Here is an 11446-nt window from a genome sequence, read left to right on the forward strand (position 1 = left end):
TTTTTTTTTAAAGAGTGATGGAACCAACAGATTATCTTTTCTTTACTAGTTTCTGTGAAATCTGTGTTGCCTGGTTTCCTTCCTGTCTCTGTGTCACTTCTTCCTAGGGCATTTCATGATATTTATTTGCTTTCCTGCCCTTTTAAATGTGCTACTAACCTGGTTTATGCTTGTCACTCCCTTCTTACTCTTAATTTTCCCTAGTTAATATCATCTTTCTGTTACATTAATAGCTGTCTCTCTGTTGATGCCACCTTCATCTGTGTCTGTAGACTCAAATGCTCCCCTGTATTTAATGTTTTATTAATGTTATGTTTTTCCCCTCACTACCTTCAGTATATATCCTTGACCAGCAGATGAGATGAGATTTTATATGTTTCAATTTCATACTTTATTCAATTTCCCTTCCTCCTGTAATTCTTGTCCTGCTGAATGGCACCACCTTACTTCCAGGCCAATGGGCGTCTTGTTCATCCTTCTTCTTAACATGAATTTAGTACATAATATCTTTTCCATTTGTCCTCTTAAACTTCTATTTAATTTCACTTCTTTTTGACACTCTATCGGTTCTCCCTTAGATGTTGCCTTCATCATGTCTATCGGATTGCTATAATAGTCATTCTATCTTCTATGGTTTGAAGGTTTGTCCTCTCCAAAGCTTATGTTGAAATTTAATTGCCATCTTAATAGTATTAAGAGGCAGGAGAGATGATTAGTATTGAGAGGTGATTAGGCCATGAGGGCTATGCCATCATGGGTGCGGTTAACGCTGTTATGAAAGGTTGAATTTTGTCCCCTTTTGCCTCTTGTGCTTCTGCCATGTGATGACAAAGCAAGAAGGTCCTTGCAAGATGCTGACACCTTGACCTTGGACTTCCCAGCCTCCAGAGCTTTGAGCCATAAATTTGTTTATTATTAGTTACCATGTCTCAAGTGCTCTGCTATAGCAACACAAAACAGAGTAAAACACCATCTTGCAGTCATTTTTGTCTTGCGCATTTCTTCTTCCTCAATGTCTCTACAATTTAAATCTGCACGTTAATTAATGGTAAACTCAGCAGCTCAAACCAATCTTTCCAATGAAAGCCATTTGAAATAAGTAGAGAAATGTATAAGACAATTTTTTAAAGCCTTAAGTAATTTACCTGGTAAAAATATCTGACAGAAGAGGTAAATAATCTGAAGCAATAATGAATGAAAAAATTCCATTATAAATTAAAGACAAAGTTTAAGACCTTTGCAAACACTAAGTAAAAAAATTAAAGTAAAATAAAATAACTTTACAATCAGATGCATCAGAATAAAACTGCAGAAACAACAAGAACAACAACAAAACAACAAATACATGTAGAAAGTACAAATACAAGTAGAAAAAGAGTTTACCTTTAAAAACCTAACAGAGAGCTGATTTCTCAACAGCTATAGTGGAAGCCAAAAGAGAGTAGAATGGAGTATTTGTTTCACTGAAAGAAAATATCAGACAAAAATTTTATGTATAGTGAGATATTCTTAAAGAATGATCGTGGAAAAGGGACATTTACAACAAAAATTAAAGACTTACAGTTGCAAGATTATGGCATAGGGGCAAGCTGGCTTTACTGTCCCCACTCAGAAAACCAAAAACAAATATATAGCACTGAAATTTTTACCATCAATAACCCAGAGCTCAAGTATGAGGATGAGGCAGTTCCCAGGACCACACAGAAGTGGAAAAACTCTGAGCAGATGGTAAGAGAATCAAATTTCCACATCTGTAATGACCCTACACATTATTCTCTTTGGTACTAAGAACATAGAAAATCTCCCCTGACACCCAACTCAAAGTTTCTACACTGGAACAGGTGAAATTGAGGTGGTCAGTCAGCTTTCCCACTTTCCTGAGTTCCCTGTAAGTTGACCTGTCTTTGCCTTAACCCACAGGAAGCATCATGACTACCTAAAGGGATAAATATCCCTGAGGACAAGCAAAGACAAAGGGAGGAAGTGAGAATATCATCCGCATCCTAGGGAATTCTGCTCTGTAACTTGGCCAAAGGAGATGCCAAATCAGAGTGGCTGTTTAGCAGCAGCACATTGTAGGAGGTATGTTCCATAGGTGCCCTGGGCATGAACCATTAGCCAGCCTTCCCACATTGCTGGGATAATCCTTTTGAGACCTCCCCCATTCAGGACAGGCAACGCTATAATCATTTACCAGAGCCGAGGTGAACTTAGGCTTAAGGCACCACCTAGACTGAAAAAGGAGGCAGCAATCTAGTGGTAAATATTCACTAAATAAATATATTAAATAAAAACCAGAACAAGCCAAAGAAAGAAAACTGGAATAAATAACTTCTTCAATGCAAAGGCATTGGAACATGCCCACAAGAAACAACAACAATCAGGGAGCCATTACCTCCACAGAAAGACTAAGCAAAAATCCAGTGACTGACTCTAATGAGATAGTGATCTGTGAATTCTCTGCCCAAGAGAAACTCAATTATCTCAAAGGTAAAGCAGTTCAGAAGCATGTCAGAAAGTGTAACAAAGAGATTGAAACAATAATTTAAAAAATCAAACAAAAATATTGGAACTGAGACATACATTTGCTGAAGCAAAGAACCCTTTAGAGGCTCTCAACACCAGAATGAACTAAGCAGATGAAGGAATCAGTGAGCTCAAAGACTGGCTATTTGAAAGTAGATAGTCTGATGAGAAAAAATAATGAAAAGGAACAAAGACTGCCTGCAAGATATAGAAAATTACCTCAAGGGACCAAATGTAAAAATTGTTGCTGTTCAAGAGGGAGCTGAGCAAGAGTAAGAGAGTAAGTGGTAGAAGGCTTATTTAAAAAAAAACCCAAAAAACAAAAACAGGATGGGCATGGTGGCCCACACCTGGTAATCCCAGCAATTTGGGAGGCTGAGGTGGGTAGATTGCTTGAGCTCAGGAGTTTTAAGCCAGCCTGTGCAGCATGGCCAGGCCCTGTTTCTACAGAAAAATTCAAAAATTAGCTGAGCGTGGTGGTATGTGCCTGTGGTCTCAGCTACTTGGGAAGCTGAGGTGGGAGGATCTCTTGAGCCTGGGAGATGGAGGTTGCAGTGAACATGATCATGCCACTGTACTGTAGTCTGGGTGACAGAGTGAGACCCTGCCTCAGAATAAATAAATAAATATATAAAGATATATATAAATATAAATATATATATAAATATAAAGAGAAAACTTTCTGAAACTTGAGAAAGATATACATATCCTGGTACAGAAAGGTCTGAGAACATCAAACATTCAATCCATATGAGACTACCCCAAGGCATACGACTTTGAAAAGGTCAAAGACAAAGAAAGGATTGTAAAAGCAGAAAAAAAAGCAAAAGCAAATAACATATGAAGAAAGTCCAATTCATCTGGCAACAGAGTTCTTGTTGGATGCCATATAGGTCAGGAGGGAATGGAGTGACATTTTCAAAATGCCCAAAGACAGAAAACTCCCACCCAGGAATTCTAAATCCAGCAAAAATACCCTTTAAATATGAAGGAGAGATAAAGTCTTTCCTAGACAAACAAAATCTGGGCGAATTCACCACCACCAGACCTATCTTGCAAGTAATACTTAAGGGAGTTCTTCAATCTGAAAGAAAAAACACTAATGTGGAAAGATAAACTTTTCAAGATATAAAATTCACTGGAAAAATTAAGTAAATGGACAAACCAAGAATACTCCATTACTATAATTGTAGTGTGCAATTCACTTAACATGCTAGTATGAAGCCCAAAAGACAAATCTATGAAAAATAATAGATCCTGAATCAAAGACCAGAGGAAAAATATAGGTATAGCAACCTATTAAAAGATAGATGATATTAAAATATGTAAATTGAGACAACCAAAAGTCAAAATATGGGGACATGGAGTTAAAATGTAGAATTTGTTGTTTTTTTTTGGTTTGTTTATATTCTTTTATATGTAGTCTAAGATAAGTTGTCATCTTTTAAAAATAATTTTTTATATATATAAGATGTTTTCTGTAAGCCTCATGTTAACCACAGTACAACAGGCTATAATAAGTTCACTAAAAAGAAAAAGCAACAAATTAAAACATACTACCAGAGAAAATTACTAACAACAAAAGAAGACAGTAAGACAGTAAAAAAGAAAGAGAGTACTCTCAAAATAAATGAAAACAAGCAACACTATGGCAGTAGTAAATTATCAAAATTATTTATCAAAATTAACACCGAATGTAAATAATCCCAGTTCTCCAGTTAATAGGTATTGACTGGGTGAATTTATAAATAAACAAGACCCAACTATATGCTGGCTTCAATATAGTCACTTCACTTATAAAGTCACACATAGACTAATAGTAAAGGAGGGGAAAATATATTCCATACAACTGGAAAACTGAAAAGGGCAAGAGTAGCTATACTTATGTCAGCTAAAATAGACTTCAAATGAAAGACTATAACAAAAGGTAAAGTCATTATATGATGATAAAATGGTCAATTCAACAAGAAAATTGTATTAATCCTTTTTGCATTGCTATACAGTAAGTAATATCTAAGGCTGAGTAATTTATAAAGACAAGTTTATTTGGGCTCATGTTTTGCAGACTGTACAAGAAGCATATCGCAACATCTGCTTCTGGTGAGGGTTCAGGAAGCTTCCATCATGGCAGAATCTGAACGGGGAGCAGGCATGTCACATAGTGAGAGGGAGAGCAGGAGTGAGATGCCAGGCTCTTTTAAACAACCAGCTCTTCCATGAACTACTAGAGTGAGAACTCACTCATTACGCTGAGGAGGACACCAAAACATTCATGAAGGATCTTCTCCCATGAACTAAACATTCCTCACTATGCCCACCTCCAACACTTGGGATCACATTTCAACATGAGATTTGGAGGGGACAAACATTTAAACTATATCAGAGATACAACAATTATAAACCTATGTGTACCTAACATTGAAGCTCCTTAGTATATACAGCAAACATTAATAGATCTAAAGGGAGAAATAGATTGCAATATAATAATAGTGGGGGTCTTCAACACCCTACTCTCAGTAATGGACAGATCATCCAGACAGAAAATCAGCAAAGAAAAAGCAGAGTTAACCTACACATTAGATCTAATAGACCTAAATGACATTTACAGAACATTTCACCACACTTCTGCAGAATGTATATTCCTCTCATTAGCACATGGAATATTCTCTAGGACAGACCATAAGCAATGCCACAAAACCAATCTCAACAAATTCGAAGAAATCAAGATCATATTAAGTGTATTTTCTGACCACAATGAATAAAACTGGAAATAAATAAGAGAAACCTTGGAAACTATACAAACACATGGAAGTTATGTGTTCCTGACTAACTACTGGCTAATGAAGAAATTAAGAAGGAATTTAAATAATTTCTTGAAATAAAGGAAAGTGAAAAGACAACATATCAAAATCAATGGGCTATAGCAAAAGAAGTACTAAGAGGGAAGTTTATAGCAGTAAATGCCTACATCAAAAAAATGGAAAGATTTCAAATAAACAACCTAATAATGCACCTCAGGAAACTAGAAAAGCAAGAACAAACCAAAGCTAAAAATAGTAGAAGGAAAGAAATCATAAAGATCAGAGCAAGAATAAATGAAATTGAGGCTAAAAACATACAAGTATAAAAAATGTCTTGAAGAGTTTCCCCAGTGTTTTCTTCTGGGAGTTTCATAGTTTTAGGTCTTAGATTTAAGAATTGGAAGGGTGGTGAGGGGGATGATGAGGGGTTGGTTAATTTTATGTTATGTTAATTTCACTTCAATAAAGATTATATAGATTTATACGTAAATAAAGTATATAAAAACAAGGGTAGTAAAACTCAAAATCCATCACTTTCTAATTATTTTCTATAATCTATGTTGCTGAATCCAAGTCTATGTTTTTTTCATTGCATATATGTGTGTGTGTGTAAAGAAGAGAGAGAGGGTATATTATGTAATGATGTGTTACTTTGCGTCTCTCACAATTTTAAGCTGGAGTTGGTAATTTGAAAGTGGCCACAGAGAGGATATTTATGTAATAGAAACAGGCAAATGCTACAAAACAGGAATTTTATTTTCTGAAGAGCTGGTTGTTAAAACATTTACAACACACTCTTGATTGTAATCCTTCATAGTCTTCTCTGTTTCCCCTTGGCTCACTGACTGTAATCCCCAGAAACAGAGATTATGGCTTGTTCAGCTTTGAGTCCTGAAGACAGAACATGGTGCTGGTGATGACTAAGCACTTTTAAGAACTGACCAAAGAATGTATGTTCTGTAAACTTTCGTATCTTTAGGCTTCCACATTTCTTTCCTTTACTGCCTGTTTTCTAGTTGATTTGGGAAAATTCCAGCTTTATTCTGAATAAACTAAAGGAAGTTGTCTACATAAATCTTTTCCTAGAGGAAAACAAGAGCCCAGTGATCCAGTAAGCCATCTCCAGCTTGGACAAAATGACATTTGGAACTGTGGGGCAGAGAGGGAAAGTCAGATGGAGAGTCAGTGACAGCTAGGATTGCTGATCTCTTCCTGCCAGGCATTTCTCTGATCCTTTCCTAAAGTTAGTGTATCCTCAGCTGCAGAGAACGGTTTCTTTCTAGGGACCCTGTTGTGTTCTGCTAAAAACTGGACTCCTTTCTGAGCTATATAGGAAATGTAGAGAAAATATTACATGGATACATATTCCATTATCATCAAGGAAAAATTCTGTTCAATTTTTTCTCTACTTTTTCCCCTAGTAAACTAGGCCTGCTCTTTTTTTCATGATAACACAATGCCAGAGTCGTGTCTCAAAAAAATTAAGTCTTCTCAACGAAAAACTTCTAGTAGAATGGAATCTTAGAAAGATACAGGGAGAAGATTTCCTCTCTTCCTTATATTTACAGAGAAACTTCAGTCCAACTAGAAATATGTCAATTTAAGAACAGTAACAATCAATATTATTCTTATTACTACTATGCAATCTCCGAATGTATGTATAACTGCTAGCTTCTTTTTGTCTCTCTTAATATACATTTCTCCTTGGAAGACTTATTTGAACAAAGGAGTCTTAAAAGTCTCTTGGACTTGGCTGGGCTCGGTGGCTCATGCCTGCAATCCCAGTACTTTTGGAGGCAGAGGTGGGCAGATCACTTAAGGTCAGGGGTTCAAGACCAGCCTGGCCAACATTGTGAAATCCTGTCTCTACTAAAAATACAAAAATTAGCTGGGGGTGGTGGCACACACCTGTAAACCAAGCTACTAGGAAGGCTGAGGCAGAAGAATCGCTTGAACTTGGGAGGTGGAGGCTGCAGTGAGTCGAGATTGCGCCACTGCACTTCAGCCAGGGCTACAGAGCGAGACTCTGTCTCAAAAAAAAAAAACAAAAACAAAACAAACAAACAAAAAACTCTTGGACTTCAGAAATTCTTTCCATGCCCAATGGAAATAACACAATTTCAAAAATAAGACTGAAATTCTGAGTGCTTGTCTTACTTGAGCATTTATTACATCTATATTAAATTTAGAATGGATATCACTGTGTTCTTAAATGGTATGGGTACTATAAGAATATCAAATCAGAAGTGTGTTAGTGACATTTCTTCTTAAAATGAAAAGAACAAATGAAGGACTTCGTTAGCTTTTGTGTTTAATAAAGCATCTGAGAGTTTTAAGAACTTAAGTTGGGTACATAACGAACTGAAGGCAGAAATAAAGATGTTCTTTGAAACCAATGAGAACAAAGACACAACATACCAGAATCTCTGGGACACATTCAAAGCAGTGTGTAGAGGGAAATTTATAGCACTAAATGCCATCAAGAGAAAGCAGGAAAGATCTAAAATTGACACCCTAACATCACAATTAAAAGAACTAGAGAAGCAAGAGTAAACACATTCAAAAGGTAGCAGAAGGCAAGAAATAACTAAGATCAGAGCAGAACTGAAGGAAATAGAGACACAAAAAACCCTTCAAAAAATCAATGAATCCAGGAGCTGGTTTTGTGAAAAGATCAACAAAATTGATAGACTGCTAGCAAGACTAATAAAGAAGAAAACAGAGAAGAATCAAATAGACGCAATAAAAAATGATAAAGGGGATATCACCGCCGATCCCACAGAAATACAAACTACCATCAGAGAATACTATAAACACCTCTACGCAAATAAACTAGAAAATCTAGAAGAAATGGACAAATTCCTCGACACATACACCCTCCCAAGACTAAACCAGGAAGAAGCTGAATCTCTGAACAGACCAATAACAGGCTCTGAAATTATGGCAATAATTAATAGCATACCAACCAAAAAAAGTCCAGGACCAGATGGATTCACAGCCGAATTCTACCAGAGGTAAAAGGAGGAGCTGGTACCATTCCTTCTGAAACTATTCCAATCAATAGAAAAAGAGGGAATCCTCCCTAACTCATTTTATGAGACCAGCATTATCCTGATACCAAAGCCTGGCAGAGACACAACCAAAAAAGAGAATTTTAGACCAATATCCTTGATGAACATCGATGCAAAAATCCTCAATAAAATACTGGTAAACCGAATCCAGCAGCACATTAAAAAGCTTATCCACCATGATCAAGTGGGCTTCATCCCTGGGATACAAGGCTGGTTCAACATACGCAAATCAATAAATGTAATCCAGCATATAAACAGAACCAACAACAAAAACCACATGATTATCTCAATAGATGCAGAAAAGGCCTTTGACAAAATTCAACAGCCCTTCATGCTAAAAACTCTCAATAAATTAGGTATTGATGGGACATATCTCAAAATAATAAGAGCTATCTATGACAAACCCATAGCCAATATCATACTGAATGGGCAAAAACTGGAAGCATTCCCTTTGAAAACTGGCACAAGACACGGATGCCCTCTCTCACCACTCCTATTCAACATAGTGTTGGAAGTTCTGGCCAGGGCAATCAGGCAGGAGAAAGAAATAAAGGGTATTCAATTAGGAAAAGAGGAAGTCAAATTGTCCCTGTTTGCAGATGACATGATTGTATATCTAGAAAACCCTATCGTCTCATCCCAAAATCTCCTTAAGCTGATAAGCAACTTCAGCAAAGTCTCAGGATACAAAATCAACATGCAAAAATCACAAGCATTCTTATACACCAATAACAGACAAACAGAGAGCCAAATCATGAGTGAACTCCCATTCACAATTGCTTCAAAGAGAATAAAATACCTAGGAATCCAAGTTACAAGGGATGTGAAGGACCTCTTCAAGGAGAACTACAAACCACTGCTCAAGGAAATAAAAGAGGATACAAACAAATGGAAGAACATTCCATGCTCATGGGTAGGAAGAATCAATATCATGAAAATGGCCATACTGCCCAAGGTAATTTATAGATTCAATGCCATCCCCATCAAGCTACCAATGACTTTCTTCACAGAATTGGAAAAAACTACTTTAAAGTTCATATGGAACCAAAAAAAAGCCTGCAATGCCAAGTCAATCCTAAGCCAAAAGAACAAAGCTGGAAGCATCACGCTACCTGACTTCAAACTATACTACAAGGCTTCAGTAACCAAAACAGCATGGTACTGGTACCAAAACAGAGATCTAGACCAATGGAACAGAAGAGAGCCCTCAGAAATAATGCTGCATATCTACAACTATCTGATCTTTGACAAACCTGAGAAAAACAAGAAATGGGGAAAGGATTCCCTATTTAATAAAAGGCTTTGGGAAAACTGGCTAGCCATATGTAGAAAGCTGAAACTGGATCCCTTCCTTATACCTTTTACAAAAATTAATTCAAGATGGATTAAAGACTTAAATGTTAGACCTAAAACCATAAAAACCCTAGAAGAAAACCTAGGCAATACCATTCAGGACATAGGCATGGGCAAGGACTTCATGTCTAAAACACCAAAAGCAATGGCAACAAAAGCCAAAATTGACAAATGGGATCTAATTAAACTAAAGAGCTTCTGCACAGCAAAAGAAAATACCATCAGAGTGAACAGGCAACCTACAGAATGGGAGAAAATTTTTGCAATCTACTTATCTGACAAAGGGTTAATATCCAGAATCTACAAAGAACTCAAACAAATTTACAAGAAAAAAACAAACAACCCCATCAACAAGTGGGCGAAGGATATGAACAGACACTTCTCAAAAGAAGACATTTATGCAGCCAACAGACACAGGAAAAAATGCTCATCATCACTGGCCATCACAGAAATGCAAATCAAAACCACAATGAGATACCATCTCACACCAGTTAGAATGGCGATCATTAAAAAGTCAGGAAACAACAGGTGCTGGAGAGGATGTGGAGAAATAGGAACACTTTTACACTGTTGGTGGGACTGTAAACTAGTTCAACCATTGTGGAAGTCAGTGTGGCAATTCCTCAGGGATCTAGAACTAGAAATACCATTTGACCCAGCCATCCCATTACTGGGTATATACTGAAAGGATTATAAATCGTGCTGCTGTAAAGACACATGCACACGTATGTTTATTGTGGCACTATTCACAATAGCAAAGACTCGGAATCAGCTCAAATGTCCAACAATGATAGACTGGATTAAGAAAATGTGGCACATATACACCATGGAATACTATGCAGCCATAAAAAATGATGAGTTCATGTCCTTTGTAGAGACATGGATGAAGCTGGAAATCATCATTCTCAGCAAACTATGGCAAGGACAAAAAACCAAACACTGCATGTTCTCACTCATAGGTGGGAACTGAACAATGAGAACACATGGACACAGGAAGGGGAGCATCACACACCGGGGTCTGTTGTGGGGTGGGAGGAGGGGGGAGGGATAGCATTAGGAGATAAACCTAATGTTAAATGATGAGTTAATGGGGGCAGCACACCAACATGGCACATGTATACATATGTAACAAACCTGCACGTTGTGCACATGTACCCTAAAACTTAAAGTATAATAATAATCAAAAAAAGAATATAAGTTAATGGAGAGACAAAGAAGAAGAAATAGCCTCTGACATTGCAAAAATATGCTTATCACATGTTGCCTTAGTGGGCTTTGTTTTTCTTACTGTCAGGGAAGGAGCAGATGGGGATTTTGATGAAAGAGTTACTGAAATTGAATGTCTCTTCTTTTTCCCACAAAGTTTTGAGTTTACTCTGTTTCTGGGCATGACTACTATTCACTTCATTTAATTGAGAAACTATGAAATCATAATTCAATATAAAGGGCTATTATCCTCAGAGGTGAAAGGCAAACAAGAGCTGTTGTTCAGGTGGCTTTGCCCGTAATAGACAAGGAAAATGAGAGCTTTGGGTTAGATGGGCAGTTGCAGAGGCAACCATGGTTTCTTCTCTATGAGACCACATAGTGTCATGGGAAGGAAACCAGATTTACAGTTCTCTGTCTGCTCTTTACCACCTGTGTGATCTTGAGTTTGTTACTCACCATCTGTGATTATTTATCTTTTTTCTATAT

The sequence above is a fragment of the Gorilla gorilla genome, chromosome 9 (assembly GCF_029281585.2).
Source record: "Gorilla gorilla gorilla isolate KB3781 chromosome 9, NHGRI_mGorGor1-v2.1_pri, whole genome shotgun sequence".
In the NCBI taxonomy this organism is placed as follows: Eukaryota; Metazoa; Chordata; class Mammalia; order Primates; family Hominidae; genus Gorilla; species Gorilla gorilla.